Consider the following 20,609-nt stretch of genomic DNA (forward strand, 5'->3'; position numbering starts at 1 on the left):
ACCCACTGGTGCTGAGGAACGGTGGAGAGCCGCTGATCCAGCAGGTACTTGAGGCTATAGTGGTCCGTCCGGATCAGAAAGTGGCGCCCCCACAAGTACGGTCTCCAATGTCGAACAGCCTGCACCAAGCCAATGAGCTTGCGCTCATACGCAGCGAGTTTGAGATGACGAGCAGCAAATGGCCGGCTGAAGAAGGCGAGGGGTCCGGTGCCCTGGTGGACGACGGCACCAAACCCCGCACCCGAAGCGTCGCTGTCCACCACGAAGCCCTTGTCGAAGTCTAGCATTTGGAGTACGGGGCCGGTGGTGAGGGCGCCCTTAAGCGCCCGGAACGCCATCTCGGCGTCCTCGTCCCAAGCGAACGCATCTCACCGCAAGAGACGCATAAGTGGGGCGGCGATGATCCCGAAGTCCCAGATGAATTTCCGGTAGTAGCCGGCCAGCCCCAGGAAGCCCCGCAACGCACAAGCGGAGCGCGGGACAGGCCACGAAGCCACGGCCTCCACCTTATCCGCGTCCATGGCCACCCCCCCGGCAGAGATCACGTGGCCGAGGTAGGCCACCGAAGACGCCCCAAACGAGCATTTGGAGCACTTGAGGTGGAGGTGGTGATCCTGAAGAGCCCATAGGATGATGGCGATGTGCTGCAGGTGCTCCACCCAAGAGGAGCTGTAGATCAAGATGTCATCAAAAAACACCAGCATGAACCTGCGAAGGTACGGGCAGAGGGCGTCGTTCATCAATGCCTGGAACATGGCTGGCGCATTGGAGAGGCCGAAAGGCATCACCAAGAACTCGTAGTGCCCCTCGTGAGTGCGGAACACCGTCTTGCCGATGTTGTCCGGGTGCATGCGCACGTGGTGGTAGCCCGAGCGTAAGTCCAGCTTCGTGAAGAAGATGGCGCCGTAAAGCTCGTCAAGGAGCTCGTCCACCACCTTTATCAGGAACTTGTCCTTGGAGGTCATCGCGTTGAGGGCGCGGTAGTCGATACAGAATCTCCAAGTGTTGTCCGGCTTGCAGACCAAGAGCACTGGGGTGGAGAACGGAGAGGTGCTGGGCCGAATGATCCCCTGCTGCAACATGGCCACGCACTGCCGCTCCAGCTCATCCTTCTGTAGCTGCGGGTAGCGGTAGGGTCTAACGGCGACAGGAGCGGTGCCGACAGGAGGTGGATCCTGTGGTCATACGGGCGCGCAGGCGGCAGCCCCCGGGGCTCGTCGAAGACCTCGGCGAACTAAAGGAGCAGGCAGTCGAGGAGGGGCTGCCCTGGCGAAGCGGCGACAGCACGAGTGCTGGGCGCCCGAGTGTTGACGTGCGGAGCGCCTAGCCCGCGCCACTGGATGCGGCGGCCGCGGCATGTGAAGGTCATGCAGAGACCCTCGAAGTCCCATAGGATGGGCCCGAGCGCCCGGAGGAACTCGACGCCCAGGATGAGGTCGAATTCGTCCAAGGTGATGCCGAAGCATGTGACGGTGAACTCCTCCGAGCCGATGGCGAGGGCGACGTCGCGGGCGACCCCTTGGCACGGTACTCAGTCCCCATTGGCCACCAGCACCTGTAGCAAGGGGTGCGGAGTAGTGTTCAGCCCCAAGCGACTGAAAAGGTCGGCGTGGATGAAGTTCGTCGTCGAGCCGGAGTCGAGGAGGGCCACTAACCACTGACCACATACGGTGACGGGCAGCAGCATGGAGTTCTCCATGCGGACGCCCGCGAGAGCGTTGAGGGACACCGTGGGCGGATCCGCGGCGGGTGGGGCGTCGCAGGTGGAGTCCAGGGACGTGGGGCAGGCATGCGCTCCTCCTGGAACACGGCTGCCACTGCGGCCTCTGCCGGAATGTCGTCGTCAATGTAGTCGTCGTTGACAAGGTAGAAGAGGCGCTGACACACATGGCCGTGGACGTACAACTCAGCATAGTTGAAGCACAGGCCCTGGCGACGACGTTCCAGCTGTTCCGCCGGCGAGAGGCGGTGGAATCGCATCGGCGCGGGTGCTGTCGGCTGGACTAGAGCGCTCACCCCTCCAAACAATGCGGCAGGCTGCTGACGAGGTGGTGCTGGTGGTGTAGAACACCCCACCGGAGGCCGGTAGCCGCGCTGTGCCGGTGTCGTGCCGAGGGCGATCGCGCGACGTTCATACGCACGCACATAGTACATCGTCGACTGAAGGTCTTGCGGGCTGCGCATCTCCACATCTGCCTTGAGGTGCTCGGAAAGGCCACCTATAAACAATTCGGCCTTCTGGAGAGAGTTGAGGTTGCTTGCATGGCAAAGGACAGAGTTGAAGCGGTCCGAGTAGTCCTGTATCGATGAGAGGAAGGGCAACCACGCGAGCTCAGCCAGCCATGTACCCTGTGTCGGCGGCCCGAAACAAAGTTGGCACAGGCCGCCGAAGCGCTCCAAGGAGGGCACGCCCTCATCTTGCTCCAGTGCATAGTACCATGTCTGCGCGGCGCCGCGAAGATGATACCAGGCCAGCCAGGTGCTATCCGAAGCCAAGGTGCATTGGCCACGGAAGAATTGCTCGCACTGGTTGAGCCAATTCAGCGGATCCACCCCGCCGTCGAACGTTGGGAACTCCAACTTGTAGTACTGTGGCGGAGCCGGGTGACCATTAGGGGCACCGTTCAATTGGTTGTCGTCGGAGTCCCCTTCCGTGCCGCCATAGGAAGGACCCTGGGTGGGGGCAGTCGGAGGGGTGAAGCTGGGCGCCGTCGTGTGTGTAGCGGACGGCGTGGTCATCACAGCCGCCATGTAGACCGGCGCATGCGCTGATCCCATCGCGCACGCCGGGATTGGGGATGGCGACGCGGGCCAGCACAGCAGATGGAGGGGGACGCCGCCAGCTGACGAGAGGGGCATCCCGTAGGGGAATCCCGACGGCTGGGAGGCCGCCGTTGTGGGCGCCAGCGGTGGCGGCGGGTTTGGCGCCGGGTGAGGAGGGGGCGGCGGCTGAAGCAGCCCCGCCCAGGCTGCCTGCAGCGAATCGACGCTACGGCCGATCCGATCGACCATGGCGGCCAGTGACTCCATGGTGAGTGGCGCCCCCGACAAGTTGGACGCAGAGGAGATGGTGGACGCGTCGACCGGTGAAGATGGAGAAGGAGCGGTCAGCGCAGGTGCTGGCGGCGGGAGGGTGGATGTAGGAGGAGGACCTGACATTACTGATACCAGGCTGTTAAGAACCCTAATCCTACCGGGGATTGGACGGAGGTTGTAGGGATGCGTGGGCAGCGAGCGAGGCGAGGAGCGGCGAGGGCGGCGAGAGGGCGCCGTGGCCGGCGCAGGAGGAGGAGAAGGCGGAGCTAGGGCTAGGGCCGGCTCCCGTGGGGAAGCCGGAAACAATAATATGTTTCTGCTTAATTTCTCCAAGAGTCTTACAAAGTATTTATATGTCTCGCGCTAATTAACAAGAAAACCCCTAATTATAATAATTTGAAGATAAATGGCCTCCTTGGCCCCTTGGCGCACCAGCTGCCTAGCCACCTTGCGCACCTCGCCTCTTGTACGTGAGGCCGGTCATAACAAAAACTGTCAAGGATGCTCTGCAGTCCATCAGTAGTAAGTTCACAGTCAATTAACTGTAACGAGCGCAACTCCCACATCATTGGCACTACAAGCTTGTCCGAACCGTAGCCGAATGGCATATGGAGCCTTAGCGTGAGTGTTTTGAGACGGGGACAAGCTTGGTAAACAGATTCAAACTTCAGTGTGCTAAAATATGATGGTGAGATCTAAAGATCTTCAAGGAATGGAAGCTCCTTGATCGCCTTATTGAGAACTTCACTGGATGCCGAGATATCTAACAGATGGAGGCTTTTCAAACAGGGTGCTCTGTGTTGGAATTATTGACCTCGGTCAAGATCTAATTGGGCCGAAAGGCCCAATCCTAATCCAATTATTAATCATTGTTATTTGCCTTTGATTGGGAGGCAAACTTAGCCCATTTAAGGGCCCGGCCCTAAGCCCACAACACTATATAACCAAGGAAAAACCCCTAGTTTTCCCTAATCGTGATTACTCACGAGTTAAGCCGCCAAGGTTAGCATATCCCTAACCTAACTGATCTCTAAGGTGCTGGAAGGCTTAGAAGCACGGCGTCCATCTATCTGCATCGACATCCATCCTGTTCTACTTCATCTACATCAGCAAATCTTCAAGTACAGAGGCATCCGTGATGGCTATCGGTTCTGGTTAGTCCTTACATCATTAATTCCGCATTAATTATTAGTGATCATGATTAGACTAAGCTAAGATTCTGTTCATGATTAATTAGTTCTAACAATTGGTATCAGAGCCTTCTTAGTTCTGTCATGATCCTAATCCAGAGCCGTTAAGTTTCAAGTCTTTGTTAAAGATCAGATTAGATCTGCTTATGCACACTTACGTGTTAGTGCATTGCAGACTGGTTATCATATATCTTTAAGTCCTAATTTTGATTATGTTTCATGCGAATCAAAGCCGTGCAATTAGTAGATCAGATCTACTATGATTATTCGCGTGCAATGGATAATGATTGGATCTGCGAAGCTTAACTTATGTGTATAATGCTAAAACATATCCATATTTATATGAATTAGTATGAAATTAGCTTGTGCCATAAGATCAAATTCATGTTTATGAATGCAATTAGCCTAAATCATGTTCAGATTAGATCCTGATTGTCAGTACCCTGTAGCAGGGATACCCACTCTTACTGCGGCAAGGCAGGACCCGCGTAGTTACCCGTAACTGCGCGGAAAGGGCGGAGTAGCCAGGCCCCACGGGTCAGGCTCTTCCCTCACCAGGCCAACGGCCCCGGACCCGTTCCCCGCCAGGGGATGGGTCCGGAGACGCCACGTGTCTCCAGTGAAGGGAAGCTCCGAGCTGACAACTGAGGCCGCGGACCCCCATAGGGGTCCGGGACCTCCTGCGTCCGTCCGGACCCCCCTTTTTATCGCGTTGGGGTCCGGAACCGCCACGTGTCCCGGAGGCGCGGGCTCGTGCGTGAGTCTTCCGCTGATAGACTCGCGCACCCACCACATTTAATGCGGATGGTTGAGGCGTGCTCTGTCGCCGCGGCACGCGGGACAGCCTTTGTCAGGCCTCACTGTGCACCGCGTATTACCAAGGCGCACAGTGCAGCCGCCTGTGCCGCACCCGCGCAGAGCCCATCTGCAGCATTAAATAGATACGACGGCACGTCACTTTTCCATCATGCCGCCTACACCGCAAGCTACACAGCCCGTTAAGCTACGTGGCAGGCGACGCCACTAGCTACGTCTGGCATCGTTCCGACAAGACAGCGCCTGTACATGATGAACGGGGGACTCCAGGAGCAGGCAAGGGAATCCAGGAGAGAGATCTCCTTTGCCTGCGACGCCATAATGTATGAACAGTACGTTATCTTATACTACATCGTTGGGCCCACCTGTCGGGGACCCAACAACCATGTACGCGCCTCCCTTGAGATATAAAAGGGAGGCGCTCACTGTGCACTACAAGCTCTCCAGACACACCAGCTCTCGCGAACTCTCTCTCTCTCTCTCTCTCTCGGGAAGGCAATACAACACACAGTGGATGTAAGGTATTACGCTCCGGCGGCCCGAACCACTCTAATCCCGCGGTGTTCATTGTGTTCTTGGGAGAGATCGATCTAGGACTAGCTAACCCCCGAGTATACACCCTCTGGGCTAGGGCGGGTGCCTTCTGCCACCCGGCTGTGGTTTGCAGCACCACGACATTTGGCGCGCCAGATAGGGGCGCTTTAGCTGGTCGCAGCCCATCTCTTCCTCGTCTCGATGGTTCGTGTGGATGACGTGGAGATGACAGAGGGTGTGGCGTCCTCCACACCACGCGCCTCTCGCATCCCTGCTCCAGGGGCAACTGTACCTGTGGAGCAGCCACCGGCGACGGCGGTGCGCGCTGCTCGGCAGCAAGAGTCAGGGCGCCCATCAAGGGCCCCCTCACAAGCTGCGAGCGGCGGAGCGCTGGCAGCAGCTAGGGAGTTGCTCCGCAACCCCCTGGCTGAGGCAGCCTCGCCAGATGCCCTGAGGTAGTGGCGGGACGACGTTGACCGTCTCCTCCACCTGGCTCAGGCGTCCCCCAGTTCAGCAAGGACTGGGCAACGACCTCCGCCCGTCAACGCGGTGGTACCTTACCGCCAGCGTCAGGGCGGTGCGTCGGCGTCCGTGCACTCCCCCACCGTGAGGGGTGCACGAACGGAAGACCTGCGGGCGGAGCTCAACCGCCGGTGCGCGGGAGAGGATGCCCGCATCTCTGTCGAGAGGGCGCGAGAGCGCCGTCTTAACATTGAGGGCCACAACCTCAACGCCGACTTGGACGTGGTGGTGCCCAAGCCCCTGGTGAACGCCCGGATACAGTCAGGCGTACCAGTGGCTGGGGTGGGCTATGCTGCACTGGTGGAGCACCTCCGCGCCATGGCATGGCCGTCCAAGTTCCGCCCGCACCTGCCGGAGAAGTACGACGGTACCACTAACCCGTCGGAATTCCTGCAGGTGTACGTTACCGCCATCACAGCTGCTGGTGGTAACGGCGCCGTCATGGCGAGCTACTTTCATGTAGCCTTGTCTGGGCCAGCCCGGACTTGGCTCATGAACCTTTCACCTGGGACGATCCAGTCCTGGGAAGAGCTCTATGCGAGGTTCACAGCGAACTTCGCCAGCGCATACCAGCAGCATGGTGTGGAGGCACACCTTCACGCCGTGAGGCAAAAACCTGGAGAAACGCTCCGGACCTTCATCTCGCGCTTCACCAAGGTACGGGGTACCATTCCTCGTATCTCAGATGCATCTATTATCACTGCTTTCCGTCAGGGGGTACGTGATGAGAAGATGCTCGAGAAGCTGGCGACACACGAGGTGGAAAGCGTCACTATGCTTTTCTCCCTGGCAGACAAGTGTGCCAGGGCCGCTGAGGGCCGTGCATGGCACTCAGCCCCCCAAGACGGAGACACCAAGGCTGGTGGCTCCGGAGCTACCGCTCAGGGCGGTGGCAAGAAGAAGAAGAACAAGAACCGGAGCCGTAGGGAACTGCATTCTGGCGGGCCAGTTGTTGCAGCATCAGCGCCAGCAGCGGCGCCAGCTGCGGTAGCAGCGGCGCCAGCTGCGGTAGCAGCGGCGCCAGCTGCGGTAGCAGCGGCTGGGGGCTAGAATGCACATGGCAAACGCCCTCGCCCGCAAGGTGGGAGCGGAGGTTCATGCCCAGTGCATCCCACCGCTCACCACAGCGCCGCTGACTGTCGTGAGATCCAGAAGCTCGCAAAGCGGGTCAGTGGGCGGCGTGAGCAGTCCTCCAAGGACGGTTCACCCCCTCCTCGCCAGCGGCCTGGCAAGGAGAAGGCCTCCGACAGCGGATCCGCTGCTGGGGAAAAGGAGCTGGGGTACCAGTCCCCCGCTCGGGAGCTGAAGGGCGTCTACCATGACGACGACTCCGATTCCGACAACGGCGACCGCCGCAAGAAGTTGTACGTAATGTACGGCGGGAGCTGGGAGCTTGTCTCCCGGCGGGACGTGAAGACCCTTCGCCGAGAGGTCCTTTCGGTGAAGCCGGGGGTCCCGAAGGCGGCGCCTCACCAGAGGTGGATGAACACCACCATCTCTTTCGGGCCATCCGACTGCCCGGAGAATATGGCCGGAGCTGGTGTACTACCCCTAGTCACAGCTCCTGTCATACCCAACGTGAGGCTCTACCATGTGCTGATCGACGGTGGGGCTGGCCTCAATGTCATCAGCTATGCAGCATTCAAGCAGCTGCAGATCCCGGAGTCCAAGCTGACTCCCTCTCGCCCATTCTCCGGAGTGGGCCCACATCCGGTGTTCCCTCTGGGGAGCATCACACTACCGGTCACGTTCGGGACCGAGGAGAACTTACGCACTGAGAGCGTTCTGTTCGATGTTGCGGAAGTAAACCTCCTGTTCAACGCCATCATTGGCCGACCGGCACTCTACCGCTTCATGGCCATTGCTCATTATGGGTATTTGGTCTTGAAGATGCCTTCCCCTGCCGGAGTCCTCACCGTGCAGGGCAATCGCACCGCTGCTGTTGCGGCAGTTGAAAGACTGCATGCTCTGGCAGCAGAGGCAGCACGTTCCGAGGAGGATCCATCCACCTCGCAACCCAGGGCACCTGCAAAGGCTCCGAAGGTCCAACCGTCCGATCCGGACCATGTTCCCGTGAAGATGGTGCAGATTGGAGCGGACTCCACCAGGACCACCCGCATTGCGGGGAACCTGGAGGAGAAATAGGAAGACGCGCTCATCGCTTTCCTCCGGGCAAATGTCGACGTGTTCGCTTGGGAACCATCACAGATGCCCGGGATCCCTAGGGAATTGATCGAGCACAATCTGAGGATCTACCCCGACGCCACGCCGGTGCGCCAAAAGCCTCGGAAGCAGTCCGTGGAGCGGCAGAACTTCATCCGCGAAGAAATCCGCAAGCTCCTTCATGCTGGCTTCATCGAGGAGGTCCACCACCCCGAGTGGTTGGCCAATCTGGTCGTCGTCCCAAAGGCCAACGGGAAGCTTCGGATGTGCATCGACTACACCAGCCTCAACAAGGCATGTCTTAGAGACCCCTATCCTCTTCCACGTATCGATCAAATCGTGGACTCCACCTCCGGGTGTGACCTTTTGTCTTTCCTAGATGCAGACTCTGGTTTCCACCAGATTCAGATGTCTAGAGGGGACAGGAAGCATACTGCCTTTGTAACAGTAGATGGGCTTTATTGCTACATTGTCATGCCATATGGTCTAAGGAATGCCTTACCCATGTTTGTACGAGCTATGAACAAAACCTTCTATAATCTAATTAGAGACATTGTTGAGGTTTATGTCGATGACATTGTGGTCAAGACTAAGGTAGGGTCAACACTAGTGGAGGACCTATCCCTCGTCTTCGACCGGCTCCGCGCCACGCGCACGAAGTTGAACCCCGAGAAGTGCATCTTCGGCGTCTCGGCAGGGAAGCTGCTGGGTTTCCTGGTCTCACATCGAGGCATCGAGGCAAACCCAGCCAAAATCAAGGCAATCGAAGCGATGAAGCCTCCTGGCCGCATCAAGGATGTCCAGAAGCTTACTGGATCTCTCGCTGCTCTTAGCCGCTTCATATCGAGGCTGGCTGAGAGGGCCCTTCCCTTCTTCAAACTATTGAGGAGGACCGGTCCATTTTCTTGGACCAAAGAGGCTGAACAGGCCTTCCAGGAACTGAAGCAGCACCTCACCTCGCTGCCAGTATTGGTGGCTCCAGAACATGGTGAGCCGTTGTTTCTGTATCTTGCTGCGTCTGCGGAGGCAGTCAGCATGGTGCTGGTCGCCGAAAGGACGGAGCAAGCTCGCCAGGGGAACACCAGGGTCTCCCGGGCCAAGGATGGTGAGCCGGACCCCGGACACGAAAGCCCGTCAGCCTCACCGCAGCCTGAAGGTCCAGACCCCGCACAAGCGGGTTCGGAGGAGCCTCGTCCCAGTGGGAACCCAGAACCGCTGGGGCCCAAGGGCCTGATGTGGTGGATAAGGGAGAGCCGGACCCGGTAACTAGGATCCGGACCGTCCAAAAGCCAGTTTACTACGTCAGTGAAGTCCTCCACGAGGCGAAGGCCAGGTATCTTGAGACGCATAAGCTTATCTATGCGATACTTATTGCGTCCAGGAAACTGCGCCACTACTTTCAGGCACACCGAGTTGTCGTAGTAACCTCTTACCCGCTAAGAGCGATCCTACACAACTCCAACGCCACAGGCAATATCGCCAAGTGGGCGGCAGAGCTGGCTGAGTTCCAACTGGACTTCCAGCCTCGCCATGCAGTCAAAAGCCAGATCCTGGCTGATTTCATAGCGGAGTGGACCCCTTCCCCAAGCAATTCTGGGGGTTCGGACATCAATGCCGGACCCCCGGAGCTAGAAATCAGGACACCAGTCTTCACCGAGCCCTACTGGACACTCTTCTTCGACGGGTCCGCCCGCGAGAAGTGGGCCAGAGCTGGTGTGGTCCTCATCGACCCAACCGGGGATCAGCTGAAGTACATGGTGCACCTTGAGTTCAAGGCCACCAACAACATGGCGGAGTACGAAGCTCTGATCTTTGGCCTGACGCAAGCCCTCTCGTTAGGGGTCCGACAGCTTCTGGTAAAGGGGGATTCCCAGCTAATCATCAAGCAGGTCCGAGGGGATTGCAGCTGCAACAATCCCCAGCTCGCAGCATACCTCATGCACGTGAGGAAGCTCGAGAAGGACTTCGACGCCCTGGAACTACAACATGTTCCCCGCGAACTCAACTCAGCAGCAGATGATCTCTCCGCAAGAGCATCTACCTGGGCATCCGTGCCCGAGGGTGTCTTCGAAAGACGGCTACTGAGACCTACTGCCCAGCCTGCCGAACTGGGTAAAGCGGATCAAGCTAGCACCTTGAAGCTAGCAATCCCGGCGGCATCCCACCTATGGTGCCAAACCTGGGCTGTGTGCTCTGTTGAGGATCCTGGTGACCTCGTAGAGCCACTCCCACCTGTTCAGGAAGCCCCCGATGCATGGATCTCCGAGATCCGGGGCTACCTGAAAGATAACATCCTCCCTGATGACGATGTGTCCGCTGAGCGCATAGTCCGATTGGCTAAACGCTACGCGGTGGTAGAAGGGGATCTCTACCGCCGTGGCGCCAATGGTGTCCTCATGCGGTGCATTTCCCAGGGAGAGGGCCGCGAGTTGCTCGCGGAGATCCATGGAGGTGAATGTGGAAGTCATTCCTCATCTCGCACGCTTGTTGGCAAGGCCTTTCGGCATGTCTTCTACTGGCCAACAGCACTCCAGGATGCGGCTGAGCTGGTAAAGTCCTGCAAAGCATGCCAATTCCATGCAAAGCAAAAACACACACCGGCTCAAGCTCTGCAGATGATTCCGCCCTTATGGCCGTTCGCTGTGTGGGGTGTGGACATCCTGGGGCCATTCCCCCGGGCCGTCGGCGGGTACCGGTTCCTCTACGTCGCCATCGACAAGTTCACAAAGTGGCCGGAGGTTTCCCCTGTGGTGAATATCACAAAGAAATCAGCAGTCGCATTCCTCAAGTCCATTGTGTGCAGATTCGGTGTCCCAAACCGCATCATCGCGGACAGCGGGACCCAATTCAAAAGCAGACTCTTCCAAGAGTAATGCGAGGACATCGGCATCCAGCTATGCTTTGCGTCCGTGGCACATCCCCGCAGCAATGGGCAGGTTGAGAGAGCGAATGCAGAAATCCTCAGGGGACTCAAGACCCGCACCTACAACTGCTTGAAGAAGCATGGAACTAAATGGGTTGACGAGCTTCCGTGCGTACTATGGGGCAACCGGACGACACCCAACCGAGCCACCGGGGAGACTCCATTCTTCCTGGTCTACGGGGCTGAATCATGCCTTCCCCAAGAAGTTCACCTGGGCTCACCACGGGTCCATGCTTTTGACGAATCCATGCAGGAGCAGCTGCGGCGAGACGATGTGGACTGCGTTGATGAACGAAGATGGCGGGCAGCAATCCGAAACGCACGCTACAACCAGGCGCTCCGGCGCTATCACCAACGGTTCGTGCACAGTAGGGAGCTCCGGGCTGGCGACCTCGTCCTCAGACGGATCCTGAACCGAGCAGGGCTCCACAAGCTTTCCCCCAGCTGGGAGGGGCCCTTCAAGGTCACAGAGGTATGCCGGCCCGGAAGCGTTCGCCTCGCCACAGAAGATGGAGTGCCGCTGCCCAACCCATGGAACATAGAGCATCTGCGTAAGTTTTACACCTAGGCAGAGCAGGGAAATAAACTTTTCCTTTGTAATAAGATAGAGTTAGTGTGCGGCCCAGAGCGGTTGGGGGCCGCCCTCGTAAACCCGACCTCTGGCATCCATCGCACCGCCGGCTAACGCGCGGCTCAGAGCGGTGGAGGTCCGACCTCGTAAACCCGGCCTCTAGCATCCATCGCGCAAGCCATGTACATCAAGATTGCAAAGGAAATGATTTCTCCCAGTTCTGTCTTTGTGTCAAAATTTAAGTTCGCATTCTGATTCTCAAGTTTTTACCTTTCTAACCCCCGCGGGGACCTCTACTCTTGTTGCTACAACTAAGATCCGCATTGAGCTGCTGGACTGCCGTACAGATCCGGACCCTCTTGCTGCTGGAGAAGGGTCCGGACCCCTAGGGACCTACTCTGGAGAGCGGGTGCTTGTTTCCTGGGGTGGTCCGGAGCCCTGTGTAGCCGCTTAGCTGGTTCCGTACCCAAAGCCTACACACTCCACCACCCTGTAACGAGTGCTCTAGTACCTGGAGCCGGGTAATTAGGGGCCCGGACCTCGTTCCAGCTCAAGAGTTGGCTTCCTAAGTCCTACACGGCATGTCCAGCCCTATATCTCAAAGGATCGAGTACTACAAAGTGACCTTACCCACTGCTGCGAAGGGTCCGGGACGGTGAAGCCAGGTCCGGAAAGATCGTGCTTGTTTCCTGCAGTGGTCTGGAGCCCTGTGTAGCGCCTTAGCCTGGTTCCGTACCCTAAGCCTACGCACTCCACCACTCGGTAACAAGCACTGAGCTACCTGGACCTGTGCATCTAGAGCCCCGGACCTGGTACCAGCCTGGGACCGGTCCAGGATGACTCCCGCGGGCCTGCTACTAAGCTGTAACTTTGAAGTGGTACACAGGCCAAATCTTGAATGGTGGTAGCCAGTCTCAACCATTGAGCCTACCTACCAGGGGGTCCCGGCATCCGCTTTAAAATTTCATGCAGATCAAGATCCAGTCTCGGTGGTAGACAGACTCAAAAACAACTGAGACTATCTCCCAGGGGGCCGGGGCATTCGCTTTATGCCACAACATTTGCATGTGACAAACAGCTAAGTTGCAGTATCATTACTATCGTATAAGCGAATTCGATATTCCTCTCTGTAGTTCTGTATCCTACACAGGGAACAAGATGCTTGCACACCTTACAAACTATGCGGCACCTAAGCCCAAGGAGGTCCGGAGTATCTTCTACAGGCTCAGGTGGCAGACAGGTCCAAACAACTGAACCTATCCGCCAGGGGGGCAGGGCGCCGGGGTGCTGCATACCACAAATCAACAACTGACAAACAACTAAGTTGAAGTTTCTTCTATTTCAAAAATTTCAACTAATACAGTGTTTGTTACATAATGCAAAAGACACAAAGATATAATCCCCAGCTCAAGGGTCTGCAGGCTCCCGCTTGAAGAAGGCGGCAACGAAGCCGACGACCTCCCTCACGCTGTCCCGAGCGGCGGCCTCCGTCTCCGCTACAGGACCATCGACCACGGGCGTCAGCGAGATGGCCGGGTCATGGCTCCGGAGGTAGGTCAGGATGTGCTCTGCCACCATCCGGATCAGCTCGCGACCCTCGGCTTCAAGCTGACCAGCAAGGACCGGCTCTAGACGATGGAGCCTATCCGAAGCAGAACTCAGCACTGGGAGGGTGTCAGCTATCGAAGCTGGCGGCTCCGCCACCTGGATTGGGCTCATTCCAAATGGCACCAGTGCGAGGCTCGCTTCGGCCACCCAGTCAGCGATCCGCTGGGCTCCCGCGCGCTGGTCCTCCTGGTGCTTCCGGACCGCCTCCTGGACCGCCTCTTCCACCCGGGTGTCCAGAGCCGCCTTGGCCGCCTCCACCTCGCGGGACCTCTCCTCGAGCTCGCGGGACCTCTCATCGAGCTCAGCCTTCCTCTTCTCCGACCACTCCTTCAGCTTCTTGAGGGAGTCCCGCTGGCGCCCAAGTTCCTTCTCTATGCCGGTGGCGTGGGCCTCCCACTTATAGAGGGACTTCCGGTCCTCCTCCAGCTCAGCCTCGGCAACAGTCTGCTTGCCGGCTCCCTCCTGCAGTTGCTCGCGCAATCCCTGCAGAGTCGCAGAGAAGATGTCGAGCTCTTGCCTCCGGACCTCGAGACTCTGGCTGCGAATCTCCAGATCGGACTGCTGGGCCGCGAGGCGAGTCTCGCGGTTAGACCGCTGAGCCGCGAAGCCAACAACCTCTAGAGCGAAATCCTTCTCCCGCTGCGCCAGGGCTTTCTCCCGGTTCGACACTGCGAACTCCCGGTCAAACACCTTCTTAAGGTTGGCTCGGTAGGCCTCTTGGTCCACCTTGAGCTTCGACCGGGCTTCCGCAGCGCGGGAGGCTTCAGCCTTCGTGTGCGCTTCCAGGCGGGTGTGCCAGTCGGAGAGGCGCTGGCGCTCACTCTCTAGAGCAGACCACTCCCGCCAGAAGGCCGCCTCGGTGGAGGAGGTTGCCTCCTTGATTGACCGCCGGACCAGAAACAGCACTTGGGGGAGGGGAGTCACCTCCTCCTCCGGGAGTTGGAGCTGCAGGAGCCGCCTGCCAAAGACCACCTCCAACACCTCCTCTGCAACAGGACCGGAGCTGGAGGTGGGGGCCTCCGCTGCAGCACTTGTCTCCGGCACCTCCGCCCCCACTGCGTCGTGTGCGGCTGCGCCCAGCACTGGCGCCTCCGCCGCCGCAGCATCGGGGGCGGTAGCGCCCAGAGCCGGCATCTCCGCCGCGGCCGCCACGTCAGGAGCGGCAGTGCCCAGCACTGGCGCCTCCACCGCCGCCACGTCGGGTGCGGCCGCGCCTAGCACAGGTGCCCCCGCCGCTGCCGCCGCGTTGAGTGCTGTAGAGTCTGGTAATAACGCGCCTGTCAGCACCACATCGCGCACCACCGGGCCAGCAGAGATCGCTGTACCTGAGGATCCCGCACCCGCCGTCGCCGCCGCTGTCGCCGCCAAGGCCGCGGTCGCCTGGCCACCACCCGACGAGCTGGCGATGGTGGAAGAACTGCTGGGGCGACGAGTCCTGGCAACAAAGTGGAGAAGCCTTCAGCAAAAAGCAGGGCACCTGGCACAAGGGAAGAGAGCAGAATAACACTAACCCAGAAGTGCCTGGTACCCAGCGTCCACCGAGGCCCGACCTCCGCTCCTGCTGCTGCTGCTGCTCCCGCAGCTGCGATGCAGGCGCTACCCGGGCTTGCTCCTACTGCTGCTGCTGCTCCCGCAGCTGCGATGCAGGCACAACCCGGGCTTGCTCCTGCTGCTGCTGCTGATCCCGTGGCTGCGGTGCGGGCGCAGCTCGGGGCCGCACCTGTTGCTGCTGTTGCCGCTCTCGCGCCCGCTGTAGCTGCTCCTGCGACTGCTGCTGCTGCTGTTGCTGCCGGCGGGAGGTATCTCTCGGCGGCGATGGTGGCGGCGCAGTCGCCCTGGAGGAACCGCGAGGGCCGGCGGCCCGGGAGCTACCCTGGCCCATGCCCTCAGAGGTCCTCTGACGCTTCGCGGCGGACTCCGAGACCAGGGTCCCGTCGCCCCTGAGTAGCCTGCGCCGGCCTGCATCTCCCGACGACGCACCGGAGCTGCTCTGTACCTGGCTAGTTCCTGGCTGTGGCCGCGCTACTGGCCACGGCCTGCTTCCCCTTCGTGGTGGCGCCGGACCCCGCGGTGCTCAGTGTAGCTTGATCCCCTGACGCGCCAGGGATCCGGAGTCCACGGTTCGGATCGCCCCCGGTCTGGCGTGGGGCCAGCCCCCCGTCGTCAAGAGTTGGCAGGGTAGCCAGCACCGCCACCCTCGCGGAGTCCTCGCAGAGGGGGACAATTCCCTAGGGGAGGATCAGGTTCTCCGGGATGAAGGCGTCTGCCGTCACGGCCCGCACCAGGACCTCCAAGGCTTCCTGGGTCAGGTCGCTCCCCTCTACACGATGGGTCCTGCTGCAGTCGTTGAGATCGGTGAAGCTCCAAGCGGGGCACAGGCGCTGCTTCAGGGGGGCAATCCGGTGCTTCAGGAAGTCTCCGAGCACATGCCACGAGGTGAGGCCGCTCTCCGCCAGCGACTTGATCTTGCCCAGCACGGAGTCGAATTCCGGCTGCAGGGATGGTTTGGCCCTCCAGGATCCACGGTCGGTGGCAGGTCCCTCGGTCGGCAGGGCAAGGCGCTCGTTGGCTTCGGTGGTGGCAATCACCCAATCCTTGCGCCACTCCTCCCACTTCCCGCCAGTAAGGCCGGGGATGTAAGGCGTCGGTAGGTCACTCCTTATCTGGAAGTAATACCCCCCCCACTTCGTCCTTACTCCTTCCGGACCTCACCAAGACGAAGAAGTCGCGGAAGAGGATGATGCAGGGCCGCACCCCCATGAACATCTCGCACAAATGCACGAAGATGGACACTAGGAGGAGGGAGTGGGGCGTCAGGTGCTGAAGTTGGAGGCCGAAGTCCTCCAGCAACAGTAGCAGGAACGAAGAGATTGGCAACCCTACGCCGGTGGAGATGTGCGAGGTAAATAGCACAAACTCCCCGGCGCGGAGGTTGCCAAGGGGAACTGAGCCTGCTCGAACCCCCCAGCCGGTCTCCTGAGTACTCCACCCAAGCAGCCGGCGCACCGTGTTCAGCTCCTCCTCGGACTGGAAATGGCGGGGATGAGCAAGGGATGCCATCTCTCTGTGGAGGAGAGGAGCAATCTGCGTGGGGGAACAAGGGGCAAGAAAAGCTCGAAGGCAAAGGGACGCAAAGGTTGGAAGGAAGAAGGCGAATGCGGGAAAGTAACCGCGGTATGCGGTTCGTCCCGTTATAAAGCCTGACTCAACCGGCGCGCCCCGGAACCGTCGCTGGAACCCAAGCGACGCCCGCACCTGGTGTTAACCGCCCAGTCCATGACATGGGGGCCCAGGCCCACCTGTCGGGGTGAGCGGGTAACCAACAAAGGTGTGGAAAGGCGGGATCTGAACCGTCGCCCACGCGCTAAGCGAGGCGGAAGCTGAGCTGACGTGCGCGTATTAAGCGCTAGCGTGGCCGAGCTTTTCGGGGACTGCGCCGGTGGTAAATGATCTGTTTACTCCGGCCGCAACAATGCCGAGCGTCGCGCGCGTGACCAGGTGAACCACTGTGCGTGGGGCCCATGAGTCAGTAAGCCGTTGCGATGTGATGAGGCAGCAAACAACCCGATGGATGGTCAAAGCCGGTCAAGACCCCTGCAGTAAGAAGCTTCAAGCTATGTAGAGCCAAATCACAGTAGTGGCCCCACCTGTGGGCTCGTACCTCCCCCAAGGTGGGCCCGGGGGCCACTGTCGGTACCCTGTAGCAGGGATACCCACTCTTACTGCGGCAAGGCAGGACCTGCATAGTTACCCGTAACTGCGCGGAAAGGGCGGAGTAGCCAGGCCCCACGGGTCAGGCTCTTCCCTCACCAGGCCAACGGCCCCGGACCCGTTCCCCGCCTGGGGATGGGTCCGGAGACGCCACGTGTCTCCAGTGAAGGGAAGCTCCGAGCTGACAACTGAGGCCTCGGACCCCCCATAGGGGTCCGGGACCTCCTGCGTCCGTCCGGACCCCCCCCCCCCTTTTTACTACGTGGGGGTCCGGAACCGCCACGTGTCCCGGAGGCGCGGGCTCGTGCACAAGTCTTCCGCTGAGAGACTCGCGCACCCACCGCATTTAATGCGATGGTTGAGGCGTGCTCTGTCGCCGCGGCACGCAGGACAGCCTTTGTCAGGCCTCACTGTGCACCGCGTATTACCAAGGCGCACAGTGCAGCCGCCTGTGCCGCACCCGCGCAGAGCCCGTCTTCAGCATTAAATAGATACGACGGCACGGCACTTTTCCATCATGCCGCCTACACCGCAAGCTACAAGCCCGTTAAGCTACGTGGCAGGCGACGCCACTAGCTACATCTGGCATCGTCCCGACAAGACAGCGCCTGGACATGATGAATGGGGGACTCCAGGAGCAGGCAAGGGAATCCAGGACGTGCTGCTCTACCACTACAAACACGCAGCCAAAAGGTTCTCTGCAAAGCTCACCCCCCCAGCAGATCCACGAGTTCCAGAGTGAGCCCCCCTCCCCTACTTCATTGTCCCATCACTGTACTGGGGAAAAACTTCAGAGAACATTATTTTGGCCGCACCAAATTTAGTCGATGCCCATGGTGGCTCCAAATCCTTGCTCAATATGCAATTTGTAGTGTTAGGTCTCCAAGCTATAGATTATTGGATGCTTGCACAAAACGTGCAACGTTGTAGGATAACAAATTAATCAAAGTTATTGGCACCTAATTACATGCTGCAACGATCTAGGTGGGGAATTGTAGTTGTATCTTACAGATGTTGTGATGAGCACCTAAGCCCCCCAATGCTCCCAAGCTTGGGGCATGTTCTTATTGTGGCAGCAACTATTGAACAGGAGGAGTTTGTAGCTGGACAGGTATGCCTTGAAAAACAACGGATCGCTCGACATGAGCAACTTTGAACATTTACAGAGGAGGAATGTGATGGAATTTTCTCTTTTCTTTTCCGGCTCAAGACCTTCTCGTAGTTGCCGATGGACTGGACAGTCGAGTCGTCGGCGACAAGGGCTGGTTCGACCTGCTTGATGGCTTTGTGCAGGTCCCCCAGATGGCCCCATTTGGCTGCCTCAGCAAACCTGCAGAATGACATGCCATGCTTTCAGTTTCAGACGATCAGAGAAGCACATTCAGAGCTTTTCTAGGGTCTGCTCATGTTCATGAGCTTTGACCAGTTGTTACAGGTGTTATAACCCATGTGGCCCTGTCAGTGTCTTCTAGGTCTCTTACCTTGGTGATGAATTGACAGGCAGGCAAGTGCCTCTTTAGGGTTACACATAATTCTATAAAACCACTTTGATCTCAAATGATTTGGACTTCATGAAAATTATATAGATGCATCGATGCAGTTACCTTTTTTTTCTTTTGACAAGCTGATCTAAAAAAAGCTTGATTTAAGTTAGGTTTGGATTAACTATTTGCAGGGCTTAACTTCATCAGTTTGAAGTGCAGAACTTTTAGACACTTCTAACATGTAAGTGTACCTAAGTGGATGTTTAATTCTCAACCTCATGCAGCAATTACATCTGGTTTTCATTCCTAAAACTAGTCAGATTACTGTGATTCTAACTATGCCTTTAAAGGTCATTGCTGAAAGGGAAAATAGCCGTTTAATTAACTTCTGGTGTTGCTCTTGCAGGTAGGAGGCCTGAGGATTCTGATTATACAGTTGATGTACTTAGCAGATGTTCTAGAAGTAAGGATAGCAGCGGATAGAAAACAATGAAGTTTATTCCTCTGAAAGAACATGGAGAACCAGTTGTTATTTCACCGCCACTTCCATAGGTTATTTACTTTGCACATTTCAGTAGTGAAGTTTTTGTCTTATCATTCTATCTTGTGCTAAACTGCCTTTTCCTAATCATGGGGGTAACCTGAGTAGAACAGATTGAGGAACTAAGCAGCATCTGGATGTACATACCTGAGGATCTTCTGCTTGTAGAAGCTCTAGAAAACACCTTGAGAAAAGTTGAAGAAGTGTTATCAAGGTTTGCTAAAGATGGGATATCTCTATTGGATCAAGAAGAGGATATCAAGGTAAGAAAACACCAAGGATGTATGCTGTCAGATTTCCTCTGTTTATGCGGTTCTAATATGACCTGTTCCTTTTAGGTACAATACAATCAAAATCTTTTCGAAAAGCTACCAGAAGAATAGAAGCTCTGGAGGGCTTATTTTAGAAGCATGATAACCATAGTTCTACCCATATCCAGGAAAAACTTAGTCTTTCATGCTAAGCAAGAATTATCAGCTAATATAAAGTCCATCAAGAAGCTCCAGGATGGCCCCGAAGCCAAGGGAGCAGATTGATTTGCTCTTCTACCAATTGCAGGAAACAGCGAGAAGGGTTGCTAACCTTCAGCTGGAGTGCAACGTAGTTAATACTAGTAATTCATCATATATGGCAAATGTCTGTCCTCGTTTTCTTTTTCCTTTTTTTGGACAGATATGTGAGCTTGTAGTGCTGCGTATATATCGAAATCTGTGTTCTAAAAAGTGATGTTTTGCTCTTAACTAATAATGGCAGATCCAAATTGACGTGGAAAGCTTTGCGAATTCTTTCTGACCTGACATAATGGAAGTGGTGTATTCATGGGCCAAAGGGTCGAAATTCTACCAAATCATGGAGATGACTCAAGTGTTCGAAGGCAGCATGATCAGTGCCATCTGGAGGCTGGAGGAGGCTCTTCAGCAGCTAATTCTGGCACCCAAGTCGATTGGGGAAACCAAATTGGAAGCAAACTTGAGGAGGCAGTCAGCAAGATCAAGAGGAATCGATGTAGCTTGTACAAGTAAATTGGTTAGGAATAGTCCATCGACGGAAATCTGTACTGATTTTTGCCTTGTACACAATCACAGACACTGAAATCCATTGTTTATTATTTTAGTCAGAAATGTATATTATTGCAAAGCTCAATGTCACTTGAGTGTCAAGCACTACATGGTGCCCTCTGTCTCTCTATTATTACTGTCTCTGTAAATAATGGAAGCAGTCTTTCTGTGTTCAGTTGTTGTTGACTGTTGAATTTCATCTATACCACTAGACTACTAGCTAGTTTAGCTAGTTTATTGAAAAAGAGGTTGAGGAGCTTCTGTGCCAAATGGAACATAACGATGTCCTAAGCACCATACCAGTAGCACACCAGAACTAGTCCAGACGGAAGTGGTCAAGTGCCGGCCGGCCGTCGAGGCCTTTCTTGTTGTATTGCGACTGGAACTCCGTCACCGTCACGCTCGCCCTCGCTCTGTCGCCGCCCGGCCCCGACGTGAGCTCGGCGAAGGGC

At 57.2% G+C, this 20,609-nt stretch overlaps 1 long non-coding RNA gene across 2 annotated transcripts; it reads left to right on the forward strand.

Moving 5' to 3' along the window:
* The first annotated feature begins 19,018 nt into the window (after positions 1-19,018).
* Positions 19,019-20,267, forward strand: LOC120713907. 2 transcript variants are annotated; one of them, XR_005691316.1, is made up of 4 exons: positions 19,019-19,110; positions 19,208-19,362; positions 19,438-19,699; positions 19,853-20,267. It is a non-coding gene; the product is annotated as an uncharacterized LOC120713907 (long non-coding RNA). The 2 variants fall into 2 exon arrangements; XR_005691317.1 differs by having other exon boundaries at positions 19,020-19,110; positions 19,213-19,362.
* The last annotated feature ends 342 nt before the right edge of the window (positions 20,268-20,609 follow it).

The sequence above is a fragment of the Panicum virgatum genome, chromosome 6K, assembly GCF_016808335.1.
Source record: "Panicum virgatum strain AP13 chromosome 6K, P.virgatum_v5, whole genome shotgun sequence".
Taxonomy (NCBI): Eukaryota; Viridiplantae; Streptophyta; class Magnoliopsida; order Poales; family Poaceae; genus Panicum; species Panicum virgatum.